Consider the following 24,695-nt stretch of genomic DNA (forward strand, 5'->3'; position numbering starts at 1 on the left):
GCAACTGTTAGACACCTTAGTTCTTGCAACCTAATGGCCCGCTCGTTACGTTCCTCTACAGTGTAAATGTCTCCTCATCATATAGGTTTCCAGTTTGCTCCGTGGCCGGCCCACGTGGTTATAGGCCCGTATTTGTACACTGACATTTTCACAATAAAGGTTTTTAAAACAAAACATGGTAGTAGTATTTACATTGGTAAAGTTTTTACTTTTAGTCACTGTTTTCGAATCAGTAAAAGGCAAGTGAAATAAAGCAGTCCAATTACATGACGGATAAAAGGTATAATACGTAGGAACGCAGTAAAGATAAATGGTCAAGGGCAGTTGTGTTTTCCACTCCTGCAACATAAAGTGATCGATAAGAATCTGATAATCAGGCGTATCGGCGAGTAAGACAGCAGGCCGAGCCTCTTTTACTCAACTGCCCCGTCATGGGACAAAGAAACGCCCTTTTTCTCGAAAAAGGAATATATTTTACTTGCAGGACAGTTGTAAATTTTCCGGGAAAGTACATTAGCCTGGAACATTATAACATATATGTTTTTTTAAAAAAAATGTTCGAAATCAATAAAAAGCGTATTTTTTAGGTCATATGACCAAGCTTTTCATTATTAAAATAACAAAAGTAAAATGAACCAATAAAAAGTTTTATTAACAAGTCACATGACCTGTTATGCTTACGTTACGCGCTGCGCGCCGCGCCCCGGATCACTTCCGGGTGCGCTAACGCGGCGTGTCATATAACGCATTACGCGACAACGTAGGTCAAGAATATAGTCAAAATGTCTCCACCAACCAGCGTTCGGAACACAACCCCTTTCAGCAGTCCAAAAAGTTCTGTTAAATGACAACAGAGGGGACAGGCAACAAGAACCATCAGTCAAAGAGGGGAGGGCAAGTTCGTCTCTACCGGGTCATGTTGGGGCGCTACCGGAACTGATCGAATTGATAGTCTACAGTGTTTCTGGATGTTTCAGACTAAAGCTGGCGTCAGCATGAGAGCACCACCATCTCGTAGCTACGTCGTGGCCATTCCACGAGCAAACATGGCAGCCGCTCCCCACCAGAAGCCTGCGGGAGTCGGGGGCCCCCAAGACTTTTGTAGAATCTTCACGGCTGAGGGGACGCTTTCGAGAATGGGACCCAAGCCCTATCAGGGAAGCGTCCGAGTTCCAAGGTGTCCCAGGGCCATTTTAGTGGACCACGCCCAAATCTGAAGAGCCGGCCGCCATTTTGAGAGTCCTGTGGCAGTCGCTTATCGTTGCATCGCAAGAGCGGGAGCAACTCAACTATATGGTGAGCGAGACGCTGTAGTCGCAAGAGCGGGCGGTAAACAGCTGAATGGCGGAAGAGGCACAGTGTAGCAAAAGCGGGCGGAATGGCAACTAAAACGGTAAAGGGGCGCCCCACTACAGCGTGTCTTCAGGTCAAACGGATTGTGGGACAAGGTCCAGAATAGAAGAGTCATCAAAAGGCAAAAAGTTCCGCCGGACCCCGGGAGCCGGCCGCCTATGTCGGGGACGATCTCAGGCTACACCAGTGCTATAAGACTTGGGGAGGGGGTCGGAGCCAAGCGTCTTCTTCGAGTCCGTGCCATCACACCGCCCCTCGGGGGCCTCCGTCAAGCGGTTTAGGGAGGTACCATATCACATTGTTTTCAAATGCAGTCAGGTCCACAAACGACCCTCACTTACTTTGAGAATAGTGAAGCTGCAGTAGGTGGAAATAAGCTTCAGACAGTGTTACAAGCGCTGCTCAGAACTCTGAACTATGGCACCCAACATCCAGAACTTATGCCATTTGAGAATGGCAGTGACATCGAAGCAACTCAGGGACCAAAACCATTAACGTACTTTCACGTATGAACATTTTACTTGGGGAGGGGGCAGGAGCGAAGCGCCCCCTCCCAGTCCGCGCCACCACACCGTATGTGGAAAATCTGAAGCCATCGTTCTACAAACTCAACCAACCTTGGATGGAAAAATCTAGAAAAATGTACAAACTGAAAACCAGTTTTGGTCTGCATAGCATCAGTAGCAACGCTTGCTATCAGAGTGCATGAGTTTCATGCTCGATCGATTGAGCTAGCCGGATCGGGCAACAAAAAGTATAAAATAGTTATGTAAATAGTTATTTAATAAAATGTTTTACCCTGTTACTTTGCTGGTGTGTTGTATATATTTTTAATATTTGCATAGGGTTTGTCGTTATTTTGGGCGGGGTGGGTGACGGAGCCGAGCTGTCTTGCAGCCCTCATGGTGTGGAGCTCAGTTCATCTCATTATTTTCGTATTTCTCATGAAGGGTTGTTCCTAATATTTCTATTTTAGCGAGGTCAAAAAGAGATCCAATTAGTGGCCTACTGATTTTGCTCGATTACTTTTATTTTTTTACACGATTTTTCACGATTTTTCACTATCTGCAAAGACTAAACAGAGTATTGCGGCTTTGTGCTTGTTTGTAAATAGAGAATGAACCAAAGAGAATCAATTGTAAAACAGTAAATGCTTGGATAACAATCAATCAAATGGAGAGACAAGCAGGCACGACGGATTACAACGGGGGTAAAGGCCTGCGTTAACTACCCTTCACTATCTGCAAAGAGAGAGTACTACTAAGAGAAAAGAGGGGAGGGGGGGGGGGCAGCGTTCAAAGCACATCAGCGTGCATAAACACGAAAAAGTTTTTACCTATCACGTACTTGACATTTGACAGCTTTTGATATTTGCTATTAAAAAACCATTGAAATTCACAGAAAAAACCATAGGTTTTAGGCCATATATAGTTAGGAATTTGCATTTACAAAACCGTGAAAATTCACTGAAAAAACCATTGGTTATAGACCATATATAGTTAGGGATTAGCCTTTTCAAAACCTTATATTACTCACACAAAACCATTGAAATTTCATATATAGTTAGTTGCACTAACTATATATCGCGCACCCGCAATCCACTGCTGATGATGTCACATATTACATCATTCATGACATGGTTAGTGACATCACTGATGACATCACTGATGACATCTCAAATGACATCACTGATGACATCTCAAATGACATCACTGATAAAATCACTGATAACATCTCATTTGACATGACTGATCACATCACTGATGATATCATTCATGTGATAATACCATGAACCTCTTCAGACTCTAATATAACCTTAGATACAATCAGTGTAAACAGACAGTCACAGACTGTCACTCATCCATGGAGTTACTCACACACCTAGTCAGTTATGCAAAAAAATCAATCACACCTCCATTTTCTCAACTATACAGTTATACACACTTTACTTATTCAAACATATACTAACACATATTTACTCTCTTATACAATCCCTGATACATGTTCACAATGATCCATACAGCCACTCACACATTCACTGGCTCTTATGCACAGTTATTTATATATGTCAACTCTAACATGTACTGTGTTTTACATATGTACTTACTTTGACATGTAGCACTGAGATATCCATTCACTCACCAATACACTCATGCACAGTCAACCGCCCATACAGCTGTTTCCACATGCACTTTTGAACCCATACATATAGTGAATCAACTACTCACACATCTATGTACAGAGTCACACACCTCCCAGCCACCCATACACACACACTCAGTTTCCCATACAAATACTTGGACAACCAATGAATAACCCATACAGTTACTCATATAGCTACTGATCAACACATGCAGCAGTTTGTAGAACAACAGTCGCTGCGTATTGTTTACAAGTCACTCAATAATCAAGGTCCCCACTTTCTCAAACAGAATCTTCTCCATCATGTCCCAACCCGATCTCTTCGTTCCTCTATTCAGAACTTCTTGGCTGTGCCTTGCACTAGAACAGTCACCTGGGGCGACAGGCGTTTCCTGGTTGCCGCCCCTAGACTCTGGAACACCCTTCCTGCAAGTCCCTCCCTGTTCACATTCCGCAAACAGCTAAAGACGTGGTTATTTGACCAATAGCCTTGTATATCTTCTTTACCCAATTGCTGATCCATCCCTTAACTAGCGCCGAGACGCCCACGGGTATTCGCCGCGCTCTACAAATGTCAATAAATAAATAAATAAATAAACAGATATAATGATGCACAAATTAAGACAGTTTAGTCACTAACCCATGCACTCAGTAAGACACATTTAATCATTCTCTCATACAGTCAGTCATGCACCTACTAAATCCTTCTTCCAGACACTTGTACATCCACTCATTCTTCAATATGTAAGACATATTTTAACTTTACAGAAACATACAGTCACTGGATGTTGTCATCAGTGATGTCATCAGTGATGTCATTTGAGATGTCATCAGTGATGTCATCAGTGATGTCATTTGAGATGTCATCAGTGATGTCATTTGAGATGTCATCAGTGATGTCATCAGTGATGTCACTAACCATGTCATGAATGATGTAATATGTGACATCATCAGCAGTGGATTGCGGGTGCGCGATATATAGTTAGTGCAACTAACTATATATGAAATTTCAATGGTTTTGTGTGAGTAAAATAAGGTTTTGAAAAGGCTAATCCCTAACTATATATGGTCTATAACCAATGGTTTTTTCAGTGAATTTTCAAGGTTTTGTAAATGCAAATTCCTAACTATATATGGCCTAAAACCTATGGTTTTTTCAGTGAATATATATATATATATATATATATATATATATATATATATTGTTTTTTTTTTTTTTTTTTTGGTTAATTTTTAGGTCTCGGCTAAGCGCGCGGAAGCGCGTTCTCGCCGAGAACCTATTGTGGCCGTGTCTGCTTCCCAGTAGACAATCCTGGCTGCGCGCAAGGCGATTCGAAACTGGCACGCGCCGCGCTCGCCGTGGCTGTCTAACATACACAGGCACACCTCCCCCTGCACGCATGCGCACACACACACGAGCGCACTTACACGCACGCACACAGAGACACTCCCCCCCCCGTCGTACACAGAGACACACACACACACGCGCGCACACACGCGCACACACACACACACACACACACACACACGAGCGCCCCCCAAGGCCCACTTACCGCCAATCCGGTGTTGTGTCGCCTCCGCAGGGCTCTCCCTCAGGCATGGGAGCCCCGCGTCACCACTGCTCCTCGGACCAGGAACTCCATGGGCGCGGGCTTCGTGCACAAGACGGAAGGTCCCGCCCCCTCGCTAGGTTTCGTTTTCGAGTGCGCGCGCACATATTGCAGTCATGCAGCTCATGAGTGTGAATTGTATGTAAAAATACATTATTTTCATGTTATAACAGAATTTAAACTGTGGTGAAATGTGAAACTATGTGACTTTGTAATGATTGTCGCTTATTCTACATCAGAGTTGTTAATCCATATTTTACCCACTTACTCAAGATTATTTTTCGGGCGAATTCTTAGCTTTGTCTTCTCATAGGACTAAATGTGTAATTGACCTGATTTAATAAATAACTCGGAATTTCACCAATACATACTTCACGCCGAAATATTCAGTTATAATGCTGCTAGATACACCAGTTGCAAGCAGAAAATTTCAATTTTTGGAAAAACAGCTTATAATATCTCCGTTAAATTTTGGCATATGAATACCTCTGTTTAGCATTCGTAAAGCCATTTCTAAAATGGGGTAATAAGATCCACTTTAAGCGGCACTATAGGTAATGAAAACATATGTATAATTCATTCTTAGAATTTGGTTGCGCTAAATGAAAAATGCAAACCTTTTTAATGAAGGGAAGTTTTACAACCGCTGTCACTGAGTGCAACTAAGAAAATTCCGACAGCCAGGTGCAGCCTATTCAGAGCACATCAGACTGCTCATTACTTGAACTTGACAACTAGCCTAGGCGTTTATGGATGTGGCAGGTTGCCTGCTTTCTTTTTTGTAATGAAGACATCAATCCAGAATGTCGAAAAATATGTGAAATGTCTAGCTAGTGCATGCGTTGACGCTCTGTTCTCTAGTATAGAAATAGCATTGTACTATATCGTACCAGAGGAAATACCTTTATGAAATGATAAAAGGCACATTTATTTATTCATTTAAAACTACACAACATTTTATTTATAATGTGTTCTAGTTCATCAAAGCAGCCATCATATGGGGACGCCTTTCATGAGCGTGGACTTGCAGAAGGATGAGCACCACAAATCCAACTCTTGTCATTTTAGCACATCTAAATTGATGCCAACTAGAATATCTGATTGGTTCATAATGTTTCACAATGTTTACCTGCTAGCCAGAAAATGAAATTGCTGGATCCTGAATGCAAAAGAAGAACTACTAGACAGTGTAGGTAGTAATGGCTGTGTAGTTTAGCGAGACAGTAAAACAGACACCCCCGCTGTCGCACACATACACGTGCACACACACACACAAACGAGCGCCCCCCAAGGCCAATTTACCGCCAATCCGGTGTATTGTCGCCTCCGCGGGGCTCTCCCTCAGGCATGGGAGCCCCGCGTCACCACTGATCCTCGGACCAGGAACTCCATGGGCTTCGCGCACAAGACGGAAGTCTCGCCCCCACGCTAGGTTTCGTTTTCGAGTGCACGCGCACATATTGCAGTCATTGGCCATTTTAAGAAGGGCTCGCTCTCCTGTTCAGCAGCTATGTCGCTCTGCTTTCTTATCTTATAACGGTAAAGTAAAGTAATGTTCAGCACAGATTATATGTGTATGTCAGGGGACCTCCACACTGATTGTCGAATCGCAACACACAGGAATTTAAGTTAAATATTATGCCTCTGCCTTTGTAAGCATTTTATTTGGAAAGCAAATCCTGAAATACTGAATGCAGAATGTGACATTTTATTCAGAATTCAAGTGTAGGATGTCCCTCTGAGATTAGAGACATGATTTCCAATAACAGGAGTTCCTGATTTAATCTTAAAGGTGGCATTGTTTTGATTAACATTGTTTTAAAGGATGGCTTTAATGCATGTTTGGTTTGTTTTCAAAACTTTTGAATGGTGTGCCCGTGCCTGAGGTGCATCATCACAGCTGTGTGAATAATAACAGCTGTGAGCCCGTGCCTGAGGTGCATCATCAGAGCTGTGTGAATAATAGCAGCTGTGAACTTGTGCCGGAGGTGCATCATCAGAGCTGTGTGAATAATAACCGCTGTGAACCCGTGCCTGAGGTGCATCATCAGAGCTGTGTGAATAAAAACTCTGTCAGCCCCGTGCATGAGGTGCATCATCAGAGCTGTGTGAATAATAACTGTCAGCCCCATGCCTGAAGTGCATCATCAGAGCTGTGTGAATAATAACAGCTGTGAACCCGTGCCTGAGGTGCATCATCAGAGCTGTGTGAATAATAACTGCGTCAGCCCCGTGCGTGAGGAGCATCATCAGAGCTGTGTGAATAATAACAGCTGTGAGCCCGTGCCTGAGGTGCATTATCAGAGCTGTGTGAATAATAACAGCTGTCAGCCCGTGCCTGAGGTGCATCATCAGAGCTGTGTAAATAAAAACTGCGTCAGCCCCGTGCGTGAGGTGCATCATCAGAGCTGTGTGAATAATAACAGCTGTGAACCCGTGCCGGAGGTGCATCATCAGAGCTGTGTGAATAATAACAGCTGTGAACCCGTGCCTAAGGTGCATCATCAGAGCTGTGTAAATAAAAACTGCGTCAGCCCCGTGCGTGAGGTGCATCATCAGAGCTGTGTGAATAATAACTGCGTCAGCCCCGTGCGTGAGGTGCATCATCAGAGCTGTGTGAATAATAACTGCGTCAGCCCCGTGCGTGAGGTGCATCATCAGAGCTGTGTGAATAATAACTGTGTCAGCTCTGTGCGTGAGGTGCATCATCAGAGCTGTGTGAATAATAACAGCTGTGAACCCTGTGCCTAAGGTGCATCATCACAGCTGTGTAAATAAAAACTGTGTCAGCCCCGTGCGTGAGGTGCATCATCAGAGCTGTGTGAATAACAACTGTGAGCCCGTGCGTGAGGTGCATCATCAGAGCTGTGTGAATAATAACTGCGTCAGCCCCGTGCGTGAGGTGCATCATCCACATTGCTTAGGTGATCCAAATTCCTGCACTCTGTACCACACTGCTTTCAAGAACAGCATACTCTTGCACACACTCTGACTGCTCACCAATTCAAAGTTTGCTAAAATAGTTATGCAACGCATTGTCATACACAATGCCAATAACTCAAACTTTAATTCTGCGAGACCTATTGCATTGTAAATGCTTGTTGTTATAGTGTTGTATAGCGTGAACTCGGCTGAAAGTCAATGGAGACGTGAAAACCAGTTACATTACACAAGATCAGATTCATTTTCAGTATGGGTGTCAGGTGATGTGCCCAGAATCAAAGGATATTGAGCTGACGCTGGGACTTGAACCCAGTTTGAAAGTCTTCAGCTCTGACCCTAGGGCTACATTTAGTTATATGGAATCCTCTCCCTACCTCCAACAAGGCCTAAAAGACACTGGGGGTGAGGTGCAGTACGTGGCTGCCAAGGAGGCCACTTCTCTTACCCCCTCCCCAGCTCATTATAGCCTCAAGGCATTTAGCTGGCAATGGAGGTGTCAAAAAGCACATTGCTGCTGCTTAGGGAGGGAGTGGCTGGAGGTTTAGATGAGAATGGTCAAATATCACCTGCCTCCCTGCGAGGCTCCTGCATACTACACATCCTCCTTGCACCCCCCCCCCCCCTCCCCCCCCCCAATGGTCTAAAAGTGTTGGCCCAGGTGGCAGGGGGGTCTCTTTGGCCCGCTTACAGAGGTCCAAAAACCACCCCCAGGTGATCCTGAGGCCCCAGCCCATTGACCAATGCCCGAATGTCTGCCTTCTCAATTCGACCCTGCTGACAGGTATCGTTTTGTGGCTAGCTGTCAAGGCAAAATTGGAGCCATGTGTGGCTGTAAACATTTGTTTGGAAGTACTGCACGCAGCCAGAAGTGACTGAGGCACTCATGTGAGGACAGGACGGACAATCTCACTGAAGATAAAGAATTCTCAGCAGCTCTGTGCATAAATAGTTGCTTGGTAGGAGGATGTAGGGCAGTGCAGAAGGAAATAGCCACAGTATCTTTTAGCCCAGAGGCACGTGTCTGTGCAGTGTTAGGATACCAGTAGTGAATCTGCGAGTATCAGTTGAAGATTACCGATGAAGGAGATAGTGGAGGCGCTTTATAAGAAAGTCAATCATTGAACCAAGCAAATCAACATACTTGAAGGGAAAGCGAGCACTTTTTCAGCAAAAGTGTCTGGAATGGAAACAAAGAAGTGTTATTCCATCTAAATACTTCCTACCAGCATCCCCCCGGCTAAACTTTAGGGCGATGCGTAAGAAGACTGTTGTTCCTCTCCATGGTTTTATTTTTTTTAAATGCTTCCAAAAAGGGTCTTAGTATCCAACCTCACTTTCCTGGTGATAGCAGTAGTCAGTGGGCAAAAAGGTGACATTGGGGTTAACAGCGGCCTTTCAGCCCCACATCATGACCTAGAAACCACATATTATTAGAACATTGGAATGTCAGGAGCTCCGGGCTTATAATGGCTGGTATAAGCCTGGAGCTCCAACATTCCAATGTTTCTTTGTTCACAGCTCTGGCTGTGAACAAAGGCTTCAGGGAGCTTGAGGGGATTCCAATCCCCTCACGCTCCCATAAGGCTTTGTTTTTTTTGTTAGAACATTCTTCCCTCAAGTGACAGAATGTTCTAATAGCCTTATAGCCCTTCGTAGCTGAGCTATGCTGGCTATTAAAGTCCCTCTCCGGACCTTGAATAGCCGGTATAGCCTATAAGGCTATAATAGTCCACCCAGAGACCGGTGGGCAGGCAGAAGGGAGGCCGAATGGTGTCTGGCCATCACATTTGTTCCCTCAAATCTGTCAAGAGTTAGGAAAGAAGCTAATGACAAAGAATGTTTGGGTGCCGGTGCCTGGGAAGCTGAGAAACCAATACCAGGAGAAGCCCCATCAGTGTTTAATTTGTAAAGAAAAATAATATTATTAATAAATATATGAATAAAGTACAGGGGCTCATAATTTTTCCCACGGCGCTTGCTGTTAGCTTGTTCGAATGCCTATATTAATGTTCACTGAAATTATTAGATTGTGTGTTTTTTTGCATAATTATAGATTTGCTGCATTTGCCACATAATCCACCACCTGCTGCATAATTTGCAGATTTTAACAAAAAAACAAAAAAATTGTTTCTAGCTCAGAAGGTTCAACAATTACTAAAAACACAGCAACATACATTTCTGTACAGTGAAAGGCCATTTGCAAAGGCTGATTGGTCACCTTTTGGTTGCTTATTGCTATATTTGGGTGATAAGCTGGTACTAGTGAGATACAAGGAACACCCAGATAGTGTTAACAAGTGTAAAAATGATAAAATAATTAAGTATTACCATCACAAAATGTGCCGCATTATGCTGCATAATTTCCCTTTTCTTGGTGCATAATTCACTCAACCCTGCCGCACATTGTGGGCCTACCCTGCTGTATAATTCCAGTGCCTACATTCCTATATTTCAGAATAGCAACTCTGGCTAGTTTTGATCCCACCTTTTGTCTCTCTTTTTGTACCAGCCTAGATAGACTCTCTGCAGGTGCTTTTTCATTTTTGCTTTCTTTCTCCTTTCCACTGTTTTTCTTTCATTCTTTGACTCGTTCTTTTGCTGCCTTTCTCTCTCTTGGTAGGAGTCAAGATCAGATGATGAAAAATAATTCCCCATCCCCAGAAATAAGTGTCAGTGCTCAATACCTGCAACCATTTGAACAAATTAAGTACTGGCTTCACCTGACTCGGAGGGTCAAGCATTGAGGCTAACTTGAAAAAACAGCGAGCAGAACATTGAAGGAAAACTTAGATTTATCTTTGGCAGACACAGGGAACGGTGCCCTGGTGTGGTGCTCTGGGAGTTAAAGAACAGCATTCATGGGTAGAGCAAGCCACTGATTATGACCTCTAAGAACCAGGGTTCCTTTATCGTTTTAGGTCGAGCCTAGCTAGCGCGCGTGCGCTGTCTGCAAGACCTGATGCTTGTACAATATGGGCTTTAACCAAGCCCATTGATTGCATTGGATCTTTGTTGTGGCAGTCAGAAATGCTGGCTTTCTATTGGTCCATTGCTTTCTTTTTTTCCCTCCTTTGGGTGCTTGTTTCAGCCGAGTTGATTTCACTAAGTGATTGTTTTTGTTAGCCATTGCATCCTTCCTCCTCCCACAGCGTGCAATGGCTCATCCTAAATCTGCATTTTATTTGTAGGCACAGAGAGATTTGCCCAGAATCATAGGATGGTGCTTGACACCGAGATTTGTTGGAACAGTAGTGCATCTGCTGTTTGAGAAATAAAGGCGACACCCTTCACCCCCAAGCCAATGTCTTGGCTTCCTGTGGTAATCTTTTCCCCCGAACCGCGCCTTGAATCGATTGCCTTTTCTAGGGTGCTCAGGCCTCTCCTTTGCCCTCCATCTGCGGCTCTGGGCATCAAAGCCCAGAAAAAAAAAATAATATCTCCTCAATGCAATATCTAGGGATAGCGAACGCTATTATTGTTTGATTCAATGGAGCACTCTGTCAGGGCAGATCCGCAAAGCTGCCTTCACACTGTGTCAGAAGTGGAATGTACAGTGAGGGTGTGGTATATAAGAAAGTGAAGCACATTTTGTGTTAATAAGCCTGTGTGTGCGTGCCCGGGCAGCATTTATATCCTTGCACACTGTTCATATATGTGTATGTGCACTGACTTTTGTGGCGTGTGCCTGTGTGTTTGATGTTTGTGCACATGTTTAAGAACCTGCAAGGCACCCGTGGCTGAAAGTAAAAACTGTTGAAGAGCCCCACACGAGTGAGGTGGACCCCACAGGATGTTTGTATCAAGGAGCATGAAGCGAGAGGTCGTAGGGGACAGGCACCGGAAGATGTAGACAGCGAGGTGTGAGGTCGCCGAGAGGTGGAATGAAGACAGGCTCAAACGGTCATGTGTCCGGATACATTCCCCAGTGGGAGTGTGCACATAGGCATCCGCAGGGGGGGGGCAAGGAGGGGTGCTTGCCCCCCGGGAGCACCTCTCCTTGCCTCCCCTGCGCACGCCCATGTGCACAAATGCATCCCGGACCTGCGCACGCCCATGTGCACAAATCCCGGAGGGAGGACTGACGCCGGGGCTCATCCTCAGGCAGGACATCATCCAACTGTCAGCCTTAATTTTAGGCATTGCAGGGAACAGAGCTGTTCCCCTGCAAAAAGCCTCAGATCCCTGATGGGGCCACCTCACACTCCTCGAAGCACAAAAGCAGCCACACCCCGCCCATTATCATTCTGTGTGGGGCTGATTGCCAAATACAGAATGACAATGGGTCAGTCTGGGCTGGCACAGTATGTGGTGGCCTCCTACAGCCTCAGTCCAGGGCAGGGCATGCTGTCACATGGAAGTGCAAAAACGCCCTTGCTGCTGCTAGGTGAGAATCCAGATAGCCAAAGGAAGGCGTTAAAAGAAGTTGAAAGGAAAGGATCATAGTTATAGTATAGCCGCCATGGTTGCTGCTTTTTAGGTTTCGCCTCGCCGAAGATGCGCTCTGCGCATCTTTTCGGCGCAGGCGAAATCCTGTTGAGAACCGTAGGGTGGCTTGGTTCGGCCCTCGTCCTTGATTGGCTGGCTCCGTAAACGGAGCCTTGCCATTGGACGAGGGGCCTGTCCGTCAATGCCGGACCAGACACGGGGGCGTTCCCGACATTCTTTGGCTTTTGCCGACGTCACGGGACGCCGGGAACGCCCCCGTGTCTGGTCCGGCATTGCCGGCACTTCTGCGTCACCCGTCCAAGGCACCGCGAAGCGCGGCAAAGTCGTGCAGGTCAGCAGAGCCCCCACCCCCAGGAGAGCCCGCCAAACAGCAGCAGAGCACGCAGCCCAGGCACCGCAGCAGCGCGAGCACCACCAGCGCCTGAGCCGGGACAGCAGCAGCGCGTGCACAGCCCCCTCCAGAGCCGGGCATCCACAGCCAGGGCTGACTGACCGCTGCACAGCTCCCCGCGGCCCCCATAGAGCCCGTGCTGCCCCCAGCCTTTCCAGCCTCAGCAGCCCCCGGGCGCGAGGGCAGGCCTGAGAGGCAGCAGAGCCCAAGCACCAGCAGCCGGGCGGCCCTCGGTGCGCTGCTCCAGTGGCGTAGTCTGGACACCCCTCAGAGAGCCACTGCAGCGGGACAGCCTGGGTCCAGCTGATATCCCAGCTCCGCCACAGTTTACTGCAGCGTGGGGAGCCGCAGAGGCCTCCGCAGAGTCTGGGGGTACCACCACCAGGAGGCCAGCCTCAGCACAAGGGGCCCAGCCCTTAGCAGATCCCGAGTATGAAGGAAAGGCGCAGCCCCCAGGCCCCCGCCGTGGTGAGGTGTAAGCTGGTCCTCGTGGGGGACGTGCATTGTGGGAAGACTGCCATGCTACAGGTGCTGGCCAAGGACTGCTATCCAGAGGTAAGTGTGCAGGGGCGCGTATGTATGCAGAACATATCACCCAGACATCTACCCTCCACCCATCTGGCCCCATCATCATAATCCGACCCCAGTTCAGCCCGTCTGTAACCACGTCATTTTAACCAGGTCGCCGTAACCCCGTAGTAGCAGACATCCTTAATCAGTCTCCCATTTATTCCGTCTGTAACCCTCCCGCTTTACTCCCTTATACTCCCAATGAGTAGACCGGGCACCTTACACAGTCCCCCATTTAGCCCCCTTGCAAACAACAGATCACTTCAGACAGACCTGCGATGTGGCCTTTTAAACCATGCTCATTTAGCCCGACCGCCTCAACTCTTCCTCTTGTACCACTGAATCAGACTACCTTTAGGCTTTAACCCGTCTGTAACAAAACCGCTCTACCCAGGTCTCTGTGCCCCTCATGATCAGACCACCTTGACCCCCCTCTTTATTCCTAATAACTCCTGCATCCACTTCTGCGTCACCCGTCCAAGGCACCGCGAAGCGCGGCAAAGTCGTGCAGGTCAGCAGAGCCCCCACCCCCAGGAGAGCCCGCCAAACAGCAGCAGAGCACGCAGCCCAGGCACCGCAGCAGCGCGAGCACCACCAGCGCCTGAGCCGGGACAGCAGCAGCGCGTGCACAGCCCCCTCCAGAGCCGGGCATCCACAGCCAGGGCTGACTGACCGCTGCACAGCTCCCCGCGGCCCCCATAGAGCCCGTGCTGCCCCCAGCCTTTCCAGCCTCAGCAGCCCCCGGGCGCGAGGGCAGGCCTGAGAGGCAGCAGAGCCCAAGCACCAGCAGCCGGGCGGCCCTCGGTGCGCTGCTCCAGTGGCGTAGTCTGGACACCCCTCAGAGAGCCACTGCAGCGGGACAGCCTGGGTCCAGCTGATATCCCAGCTCCGCCACAGTTTACTGCAGCGTGGGGAGCCGCAGAGGCCTCCGCAGAGTCTGGGGGTACCACCACCAGGAGGCCAGCCTCAGCACAAGGGGCCCAGCCCTTAGCAGATCCCGAGTATGAAGGAAAGGCGCAGCCCCCAGGCCCCCGCCGTGGTGAGGTGTAAGCTGGTCCTCGTGGGGGACGTGCATTGTGGGAAGACTGCCATGCTACAGGTGCTGGCCAAGGACTGCTATCCAGAGGTAAGTGTGCAGGGGCGCGTATGTATGCAGAACATATCACCCAGACATCTACCCTCCACCCATCTGGCCCCATCATCATAATCCGACCCCAGTTCAGCCCGTCTGTAACCACGTCATTTTAACCAGGTCGCCGTAACCCCGTAGTAGCAGACATCCTTAATCAGTCTCCCATTTATTCCGTCTGTAACCCTCCCGCTTTACTCCCTTATACTCCCAATGAGTAGACCGGGCACCTTACACAGTCCCCCATTTAGCCCCCTTGCAAACAACAGATCACTTCAGACGGACCTGCGATGTGGCCTTTTAAACCATGCTCATTTAGCCCGACCGCCTCAACTCTTCCTCTTGTACCACTGAATCAGACTACCTTTAGGCTTTAACCCGTCTGTAACAAAACCGCTCTACCCAGGTCTCTGTGCCCCTCATGATCAGACCACCTTGACCCCCCTCTTTATTCCTAATAACTCCTGCATCCATGTCTCCTTAACCCCCTTAAATATTTTCAAACCAGCACTTGTGTCTCACAATAAAATATTGTCCAAGTAGAGTTATTCATTTTATGAAAAGATACGACTTTATGTTCGTATATCCTTAGTAACTTCAAGAAGCGTTCTAGCATAAATCAATATTTCCAGTTACTATCGCAGTTTATGTATAATTAGTTCTGAGGGATGGTAGAGCTGTACTATGGGAAATAGTCACGGGTCCGTGAATGTGCGATGTCACAATCTAGTATGTGTCTCGGTCTTGAGGCGGAAGCACATTTAGAGCACACCCAGGATCAACACCAGGAGTCCCCGCTGCGGGGCCTCTCTTCCGGGTTCCTGTGCAGCTCTGGAGGCCGCAGCACTGAGGTGGCGCGCGCAGGTTTCGTGAAGGACAAACGGGTGCACGTGGCAGGCGGGGGTTCTGAGACCTATCGCCAGCTGATGCCCTTGGTGATTAAAAACACTGAGGTGGCTGCAGCCAGGTGGGGCTGTCGGGCCGTGCCAGAGGGGCCGTTGGCGCCAGTTATATCTGAGGCAAAACAGCGCTGCCACGTTGAATCTTGGACGTTCGCGTCAGACTTTCATTGCAAAGGCTGAAGGCAGAGGAGCATTGTCCTCTTTCATAGAGCAGCAGTTGGGGGCAGCGCCCAGGGGCACTGGACTCGGGCTATGTTTTAAGACCAGGCTAATTTTTTATGTTTTAAGACAAGGTTAATATCCCCGCCATGGTCTTTTATTTACTCTGTTCCCCAAAGAAGACTCCTCCAAGGAAGACAGCCAAAAATTCTGCCTGTTGTTTGAGCCTTCCTGTGCACAGCTGTGCAAAGCATCTTTAGGAAAGAGGTGATCCGTGGTCCTGATGGGGCTCAATTTTTGAGGTTGACGGAAGGCACCTGGGGGCTGAGTAGGAGCCAGCATGAAATATTATTTACAGCGCTTAATGTTGCACTTTTTGCCACCAATAGGCGCTGTACATAACAGGTGTTACTATCACCCGTTTGCATGATGGTTGGGGTATCGACCTCGGAAGGATGAAACGGGGAGTTCGCCTTTCCTTGATTCTAACTGCTACAGGTTAATCAGAGAGCGAGTAAAGAGATCACATATTGTACACAAGATACACACCTGAAGTAAAGAGGTTTAACGCAGCCCGTTTGTAGTATGGGAAAATCAACTGGAAACCAAAGTAGAGAGATAAAACTTTGACGGGAGTTTTAGAAACACGTTTCTGAAGCAGACGGTTCTGTGTATGTATGCAGGAGAGAGATGCGTTAATGTAATTTAGCACATTGAACCCGCACAGACATTATGGTAATGCAGGTGTTTTTTGGCAGACATTGGTGTAGGGCCACGCTGTAACAAAGGCTGGGTGGAGGGTTCCAAATGCCAACCTTCCTTGGGGGGGATGTTTTGTGTGCCTTAGGTCACCCCTTGGTGATCCGGGTTCAGAGAGTGCGGCCTGGCTTTGTGCGTGCTGGCCGGGGTGTCGCGTAAATGGCGGCAGGTGCTGGTGGGCTGCCATGGTTGGCTGACCTCCTGAGTCACTGCCAGCCCATTGGCCACACGGAGAGCCATTTATTTCCTCACAAGTGACAGATGTGCTTGGTGCACGCCAGGCCTGCTAGTTGTGACACGCCCCCCGCAGGGGGCAGGGGGCATGGAGGGGCGAATGCCTCTCTTTGTTGAGGTCTTGAAACCGTCCCTCTGCGTGAAAGAGATCGCCACGCTGTGCCCCTGTGCCACCCTCCAAAGTAACCTGGATGGCATGTGCCATTTATGGAGCATGACAGGGGACCACCATGGCAAAGGACGCAGCTGCCATCAGCAAGTGGTCTTTAAAAACGCATTACATATTTTTTCTGGAATTTAATTAAATAGTGGCAGGATTAGCAAACTGTTTCGATGAGTGAGTCGTTAAAGCTTTGGCCCATATTTACTAAGGTACAAACAGGTCTCCTACATACAAGGTCCCTACAAAAATACAGTAAATGCTAAACCAGCTTCGGCTTAAGTGCACTTTGTAAAACGACTACTATACCCAAGCTCTGTCACACAGTGTGACCTTTAGCACACAACCTTCTTTTTGAACCCAAAGCTACTCTTTTTGTTTCTGAAGGAGGGATTTAATTAAGCTATTTGTATTCCAATAAAACACATTTTAATACATTTATAGTACAGATCCAGTAAAAAAAGGTAGCATTCTTCATATATTTGATTAGGCAGGAACACACCCAAAAAGTTCACACTAGTAGTTTAAACTCACTATTTCTAATCATGCATCTTTACTGCTGTTCATCTGTAAAGCTGTAATCATACATATTTTTTGTATTTTGCTGCTTTCACGCCGAGACTATATTATACATAGGGGCCCATACGTGCTCTTGAATATACATTGCGCCACCTGGCAGCTCTGCGACACGAGCTCAGAGGATACTGCCACTACAGTAGCTCGGAGTGTAGTCTGTAAACAGAAAGGTGGGAATAAAGCAAGTGTCAATTGCAGAATAATTGGTACCACTTGGTACCACTGCACCAGCCACACTACTTCCCTACTGACCGTTCTACACTTCAGCCCCGTCTAAATTACAATTCCTGCTTGTGACCCTTTTGCCTGCTTGTGCTTGTTTTCCTGACCCTGTTGCCTGCTTGTGCCTCCGTGTGCCCCTGTTGCCTGCTTGTGCCTCCGTGTGCCCCTGTCGCCTGTTTGTGCCTCAGTTTTCGTGCCCCTGTTGCCTGCTTGTGCCTCCGTGTGCCCCTGTTGCCTGCTTGTGCCTCCGTGTGCCCCTGTCGCCTGCTTGTGCCTCAGTTTTCGTGCCCCTGTTGCCTGCTTGTGCGCCCCTGTTGCCTGCTTGTGCCTCCGTGTGCCCCTGTTGCCTGCTTGTGCCTCCGTGTGCCCTTGTTGCCTGCTTGTGCCCCTGTTGCCTGCTTGTGCCTCCGTGTGCCCCTGTTGCCTGCTTGTGCCTCAGTGTGCCCCTGTTGCCTGCTTGTGCCTCAGTGTGCCCCTGTTGCCTGCTTGTTTATTTTATGCAACTAACAACCATAGACAAAGCCAATAGTTCTGGCTTGTTGTAGGTGTAACGTTACTTGTTCCAAGTGTAACGTTACTTGTTGTATTATATATCTGGATGCAATGACAGAAGCAACAAAAATACCATTCGGGCGGCACATTATATTAAGCACAGATTTTTAGCTTATGTGTTTTAAGCCACACATTTTATTACATCAAACACCCTTTTGGAGAGACCCCCCTAGTTTTTTCATCCCACTTAAATCTCTGGAAACACCACCATGTCACAGTCGTCCCACGTCAAGGCACTGTGCAGCATGCATGACTCATGCCTTCCACTTTTTCAGATGGCCTATGTGCGGGGGCATAGTGAACCCTGCTCCACCCCACCCCACCCCTTGCTTTCGGAACTACAGCGAGGGTGGAGTTCTTGATAGGTCTCATAATTAATGTGAAAAGGTGAGTGAGTAAGTAAGTGAAGGGATGGGTGGGTGGATGGCTGGATAGATGAGTAAAATGATGGATGGATGGATGAGTGAAAGGGTGGATGACAGGCGAGTGAATGGGTGGATGGATGAGTGAAATGATGGATGGATTGATGAATTGATAAGTGAAAGGGTGAATGGATGGACGGATGAGTGAAAGGGTTGGATGTAAGGCTAGTTGAGTGGGTGAAAGGGCGGGTAGATGGACAAAAGGATGGATCGATGAGTGAAGGAGTGAAAGGGTGGATGGATGAGTGAAAGGATGGATGAATGATAGGTTCAATGGCTGTATTCATGAGATGGATGGGTGGGTTGATGGAAGGATGGATGGCTAAGTCAAAGAGGAATTGAAAGAGGAAGGGGGATGGGTAAATGGATGACTGAACGGGTGAATGGCTGGATGGATGAGTTAATGGATGGATGGGTGGAAGAGTGTATGGATGAGTGTATGGATGGATAGGGTGAAAGGGTGGATGGATGGATGATGGATGAGTAAAAGGGTGGATTGAGGGATCGATAGTGGAAATGATGGATGGAAGGAAACGTGATGGATAGGTTTGTAAATGGATGAATATGGACATTGTTGGGCACACAGATGGAAGGACAGAATGAATGGTGAAAGACTGAATGATGGATGAAAGTATGATTACACTTTGTAAGCCCCATTATCTTAAGCAACATTTCCTATACATTGACTTTCCCATTTATATGAGTGATTGTCTATTTATAATATGTGTGTGTTGTAACGCACTCCATAACTCTGCCCCACATACTTGGGATGAGTAGCACTATTGAAGAAATTAAATACAGATGAGAGAGGGTCTATGTGAAGATGGGGGCGCCATCCTCGACTCCTCCCTCTCCATGTCCAAGCAGGTCAACGCCGTCTCCTCCTCCTGCTACAACACCCTCCGAATGCTCAGCAGGATCTACAAGTGGATCCCGACCGAAACAAGAAGAACGGTGATACAGGCCCTCGTCAGCAGCAGACTGGACTACGGCAACGCACTCTACGCAGGAATCCCAGCCAAAGACCTACAACGACTACAACGCATCCAAAACGCCTCCGCCCGAATGATCGTCAACGTCCCCCGCCGCAGCCACATCACCCCCCACCTGAGAGACCTACACTGGCTCCCCGTCAACAAGAGGATCACCTTCAAGCTCCTCACCCACGCACACAAAGTACTCCACAACCCCGGACCAGCCTACCTGAACAGCAGACTCAGCTGCCACACCCCGACCCGCCAGCTCCGCTCCGCCAGCCTCGCCCTCACCGCTGTCCCCCGCATCAAAGGAACAAACTCCGGCGGCAGATCCTTCTCCGACCTCGCCGCCAAGACCTGGAACACCCTCCCTACCCACATACGGCAGACCCAAGACCTACTCGCCTTCAGAAGACTCCTCAAGACCTGGCTCTTCGAGCAGTAGTAGCACCCCCTTCCCCTCAGCACCTTGGGGCCCTCACGGGTAAGTAGCGCGCTTTACAAGTACTTTGATTGATTGATTGGAGGGTGGTATCAAGGCTAGGCTGGCCGGACCAGGCATCAGGTGTTTTCTCTGGGAACTGGAAAGGTGGGGGCGGTTTTGTTACCACAAAAAGACCTGCACATTTGCTTAAAGGTGCATGTATACTGACAAACCATGAAGTGCACAATTGTCTCAACCTAATATTAACTTATTTTCACTTGTACTTTAGTGGTTGTCTATTTACTTACTTATATACTATTGCGCAACCTTCTCTGATGTGTCTGTAAACCTTACCTTTTGAATTTTGACCTCCTGTCCTGAATTTTTGTCCCGAATTTTGACCCTTTGTCCTGAATTTTTACACTCCCTGTCCTGAATTTGCACCCATACCAGTTGGTCACCCTAGACATCACGGCGACCCCTCCAGGTGCCGGTAGTTGGGGGGAGCGGGGGGCGCGTGATCCTCGGTGTTCAGATGGAAGCAGGGGGCTACCAATGATGGAGGCGGCAAGTGCAGGCCCTCTGCAACCCACTCATCACCACCACATGAAGGAAGAGAAGAACCCGATCAGCTCGCCGACCCAACTTCCAGAAAAAAACTTTCAGACGCCATGGAAAGGCCGCAGCATTTGCTGTCTGTGAGTCTGTCAAATTAGATTTGTACAATAAACCCATTTGAAAAGGAAACTGCATTAAATGTCTGCCCCATCACGGCCACCACTCAGAATCTTTAATCCCTCATTCACCCCTCTTTAATTCTCATGTCAACTCGTCTCCCTCAAATTTCGGGAGGGGGGGGGGGGGCTAATTCATCCAGCCAAAGCCATGTGCAGAGTGGAGATGCAGGGGCTCTAAGTAGGGGTGAAAACACAACAAAGCCTCATTACCAAGTAAATGGTCTTTTAAAGACCTGTGTGAAGTACTCGGGTGCGACTGTGTGTGTGCTGTGCCGGGAAGCTGTCTCAGACAGGCACACACATTCTTATAACATTCACACCCCTCAGAATGACAAATCGCCACTTCTAGCTGCCTTGTCATGGGGTGGGAGTGGGAGTGGGAAGATGTGCACAGCAGGGGAAAAGGGATGGTCAGTGCAGATGACGCTTTTCCTTTGTATAGGAATTTCTGCTGGCATTATAGCCCAGGGTTTGCTGTCTGTGCACTTGTATATATGTGTATTCCATACTAGTGCACAGACCGCACACCCTGGGCTATGACGCCAGCAGGAATTACTTTACAAAGGAAAAGTGTCACCTGGACTGCCATCCCTTTCACCCTGATGTCTGTGCACTTGCATGGAATACACATCAATGGCGCTGATCACCAGATAAATGATGAACAGCGCCATAGATCTGTCTCTTTTTGCATCCAAGGGTACTGACGAAGCAGAGGAGGCCCAGTCAAGGAGAATCCAGGAGACATTTGACCCACACCTATCTAGAAAGTGAGACCTTCGGGAGGGGCTGGATGCCAGGACGACAGTGCTGCTGATCACCCCGACTCCACTGAATAGTATCAGAAGAGCAGGCAGCAGTTTTTAAGTACGTTCTAGTAACTTTAATGCATTCTACAGCATCACCAGCATTACCTACTGGCTGGATTTCTAGGTTAAGGTGATTTAGACTTACATGCATGGAAATGTCAAGGAGGACAGTCCCTTCCGAATATGCAAATATAGTGTAGGCTTGTAGGAGCAGATTTACAAGCCCCTTGGGCCACTTTTGCGTCACTTTTCCCGTGTTAAAAGTGACTCAAAAGTGGCGCAAAGGGCTTTTAAATCTGCCCTGTAGCGTTCAGCTTTTGGGATGCCAGTAGGGTAATTTTAGGGTTCAGGGTGGGTATTGATTTTGGGGTGCCAGGGGTAATTTTAGGGTTCATGGCGGGTATGGGTTTTGGGGTGCCAGGGAAAATGTCAGGGTTCAGGGTGGATATGGGTTTTGGGGTGCCAGGGGTAATGTTAGGGTACAGGGCGGGTATGTGTTTTTGGGGGGCAAGGGTAATATTAGGGTTCAGGGAAGGTATGGGTTTTGGGGTACCAGGGGGGTAATTTTAGGGTTCAGGGTGGGTATGGGTTTTGGGTTGCAAGGGGGAACATTTTAGGGTTCAGGTCGGGTATGGGTTTTGGGGTGCCAGGAGGACAATTTTAAGCGTCAGGGCGGGTATGGGTTATGGGGTGCCAGAGGGGCTTATTTTAGGAATCAGGGAATGTATGAGTTCTAAGGGGCCAGGGGGGTTATATTAGGGTTCATAAGTGTGCTCTAATTGTTGTCCAGTTTCAAATGCAGAATTCACCACTTTTTTTCTCAGCTTGGCCTGAGCATTACCCGATCCTAATTGTCTGCCATTTTAGCCCCACCCCTATTGATTACCATTAGCCACGCCCCTTTGTTTGCCAGGTTAGCCCCCTCCTGGAAAAATTTCTGCGGATGCCCATGAGTGGGCACACAGAAATAATACATTAACTAGTATAAAATACTGCTCTGCGTCAACTGTGTGGGCTAACATATCCCTGGCTGCCTGGGGTAGAGGCCACATTTCTGGAAGAGGCCGCGAGAGGATCGACGTATGCAAAAGTAATTGATGAGGATTTATATTGGTTATGTAAAGTCTGTTGGGAAAACCAACTTCAGGCTTTGGAATCCGCAATGGATTTGATGATGGACAAAGTTTAGTCATAAGCATAATATAGAGTTTCCGTCTCCTAAGCATGTATAGGCTCATAGCTGTATTTTCCTCACATATTGATGTCGCCTGTCCATCCATCTATTATGATATGGCTCTTTTCTGCAATTTACAATCCGGCTCGCCTGTTAGTTTTCCGTATTCATGTCTCAACTCCATTCCTCTCTTCTCCGTTCTCATTTATTTTTCATCCAATGCCCTCTGTTTCTTCCTCACTCAGCTGCCTCCGTGCACGCTGCATACGCCTCATCACTGTGCCAACCTTCTCTTCTCCATGAATCCCATGTGCTGGGAGTTCAGCAGTCCATCGTGATGTATTAGATAGAGTCCGTAAATAGAAGATCAATATCATGCCAGTAAAATAAGGCAGGTGGACGTGTCACAGCTGTACAGCATCGCTAAAGTTGACCCATCGCTAAAAATCATTAGCAAAATGCAATTGTGAGACCTTTTGGCTTTGCCAAAACTGAAACACTGTCTCGATATGCGAAAGAAATTCCAGGAAATGTCATGGTGTTTGGACTCGGCTTAGTTACGCAATTAAAGGTGCTATCCGCACTGATGCAGGTTGATAGGTTTAAGTAAAAACATGCAGACATTGCATAATAAACGTCGTAACCACATAATAATAAGTGCATTGAACTCTCTGTAAGCAGAACATGTCTCTTTCACAATCTATACCTTCCAGGCTATTCTCCCATGATGTTAGGGCTTGTATATAACACTTTATTGGGAATGAAAATGAAAGCCTGAAATTACTCACAATGTAATGACACATATTGTGCTCATTGCCAAAAAAGTTTAAATGACAAACATACACCATGTATGCCAACAGTTTAGAACAGGAAAGTGGGAGATTAAAAAAATTAATTGGGGAATGTTTTTTCCCCACTGGCTCATATTGAAGCAGGAGCAATTTGAGGTGGAAAACAGCTCAAATAAAGCATTTTTGACTTAAAAATACCGGGAGTCTCCCGTCTGAAGCAGATCTGCTGACATGTATGTCAAGTGCACAAACCCTTCACCCTAATGAGTCATGTCAGGCAAGATCTCCAGGACCAGGTGGGCTCAGAGGCACTGGCAAGCTGCATAGCAAGTGTTGCCTACTAGAACCCTGGACTCTGTTGGCTGCTGGGCAAGTGGCTGAAAATCAGTGCTCAATTTCTAAGAGAATTGCTCGACTATGGAAGGCGCTTCGGTGTGCCCGGTGTGAGCTCATAGAAACTGTTTACATGGCTGCAGCGCTTTAAAACTTATCAACCCTCACCCAAGCCCCATGCACCACCCAGGATAATGTGCTGCATGGATAAATACTTATAAGGTTCCAACTGCGAGGCTGATTGCATTGCAAATGCTTGTTTTTACATACCCTCTCATGCCTTATTTGTTCCTTCCCTGATCCCTCCTTTACAGGGATGTAGGGATGTTGTTGTTTTTTTAACATTCCTTGTCAGCAGTAGTAAAGTAAACATCAGTGGTCGATGCAGAGTGTCTTTGGTAGTGGGACAAATGCCTCCAGTCACATATGTTAATATTGATGAGTTTCAGTAAAAAGCTCAAAAAAGTGTAATGACCGTTTCTTTTACCTTTGCTAGAAGAAATTAATAGTGCTGATTCATGGCTTAGTTTTTTGTGTATTTAATCTTTGGATTTGACAGTCTTTATGTATGTACTAGCAGCCCGTCCCGGCGTTGTCCGGGTATACACACGCCCACACTTGTTTTGCAGGATTTCCGCGCCCCATTTTTGCCGAATGCCCGTTGAATGCCGCGCCGATTGCTGTATGGCCACGCCCCCACATGCCCACATCGGAGCCCTGTAAACGGTTGTTTTACCTGATTCCCGCGCACCATTTTTTCTGAATGCCGTTTGACTGCGAACGCTTGTTTTACTGGATTTCCGCGCAGCATTTTTTCCGAATGCCGCTTCAATGCCGCGACCATTGGTGTATGGCGACACCCCCAGCACAACGCACACGGCCA

At 47.5% G+C, this 24,695-nt stretch overlaps 1 protein-coding gene across 1 annotated transcript in view; it reads left to right on the forward strand.

Annotated features, from left to right (window-relative positions):
• The window catches only part of MTAP (methylthioadenosine phosphorylase), a 384,186-nt gene that overhangs the window by 286,249 nt on the left and 73,242 nt on the right, over positions 1 to 24,695 (forward strand). The window lies entirely within an intron of this gene.

This window comes from Lissotriton vulgaris, chromosome 3_1 (assembly GCF_964263255.1).
Source record: "Lissotriton vulgaris chromosome 3_1, aLisVul1.2, whole genome shotgun sequence".
NCBI lineage: Eukaryota > Metazoa > Chordata > Amphibia > Caudata > Salamandridae > Lissotriton > Lissotriton vulgaris.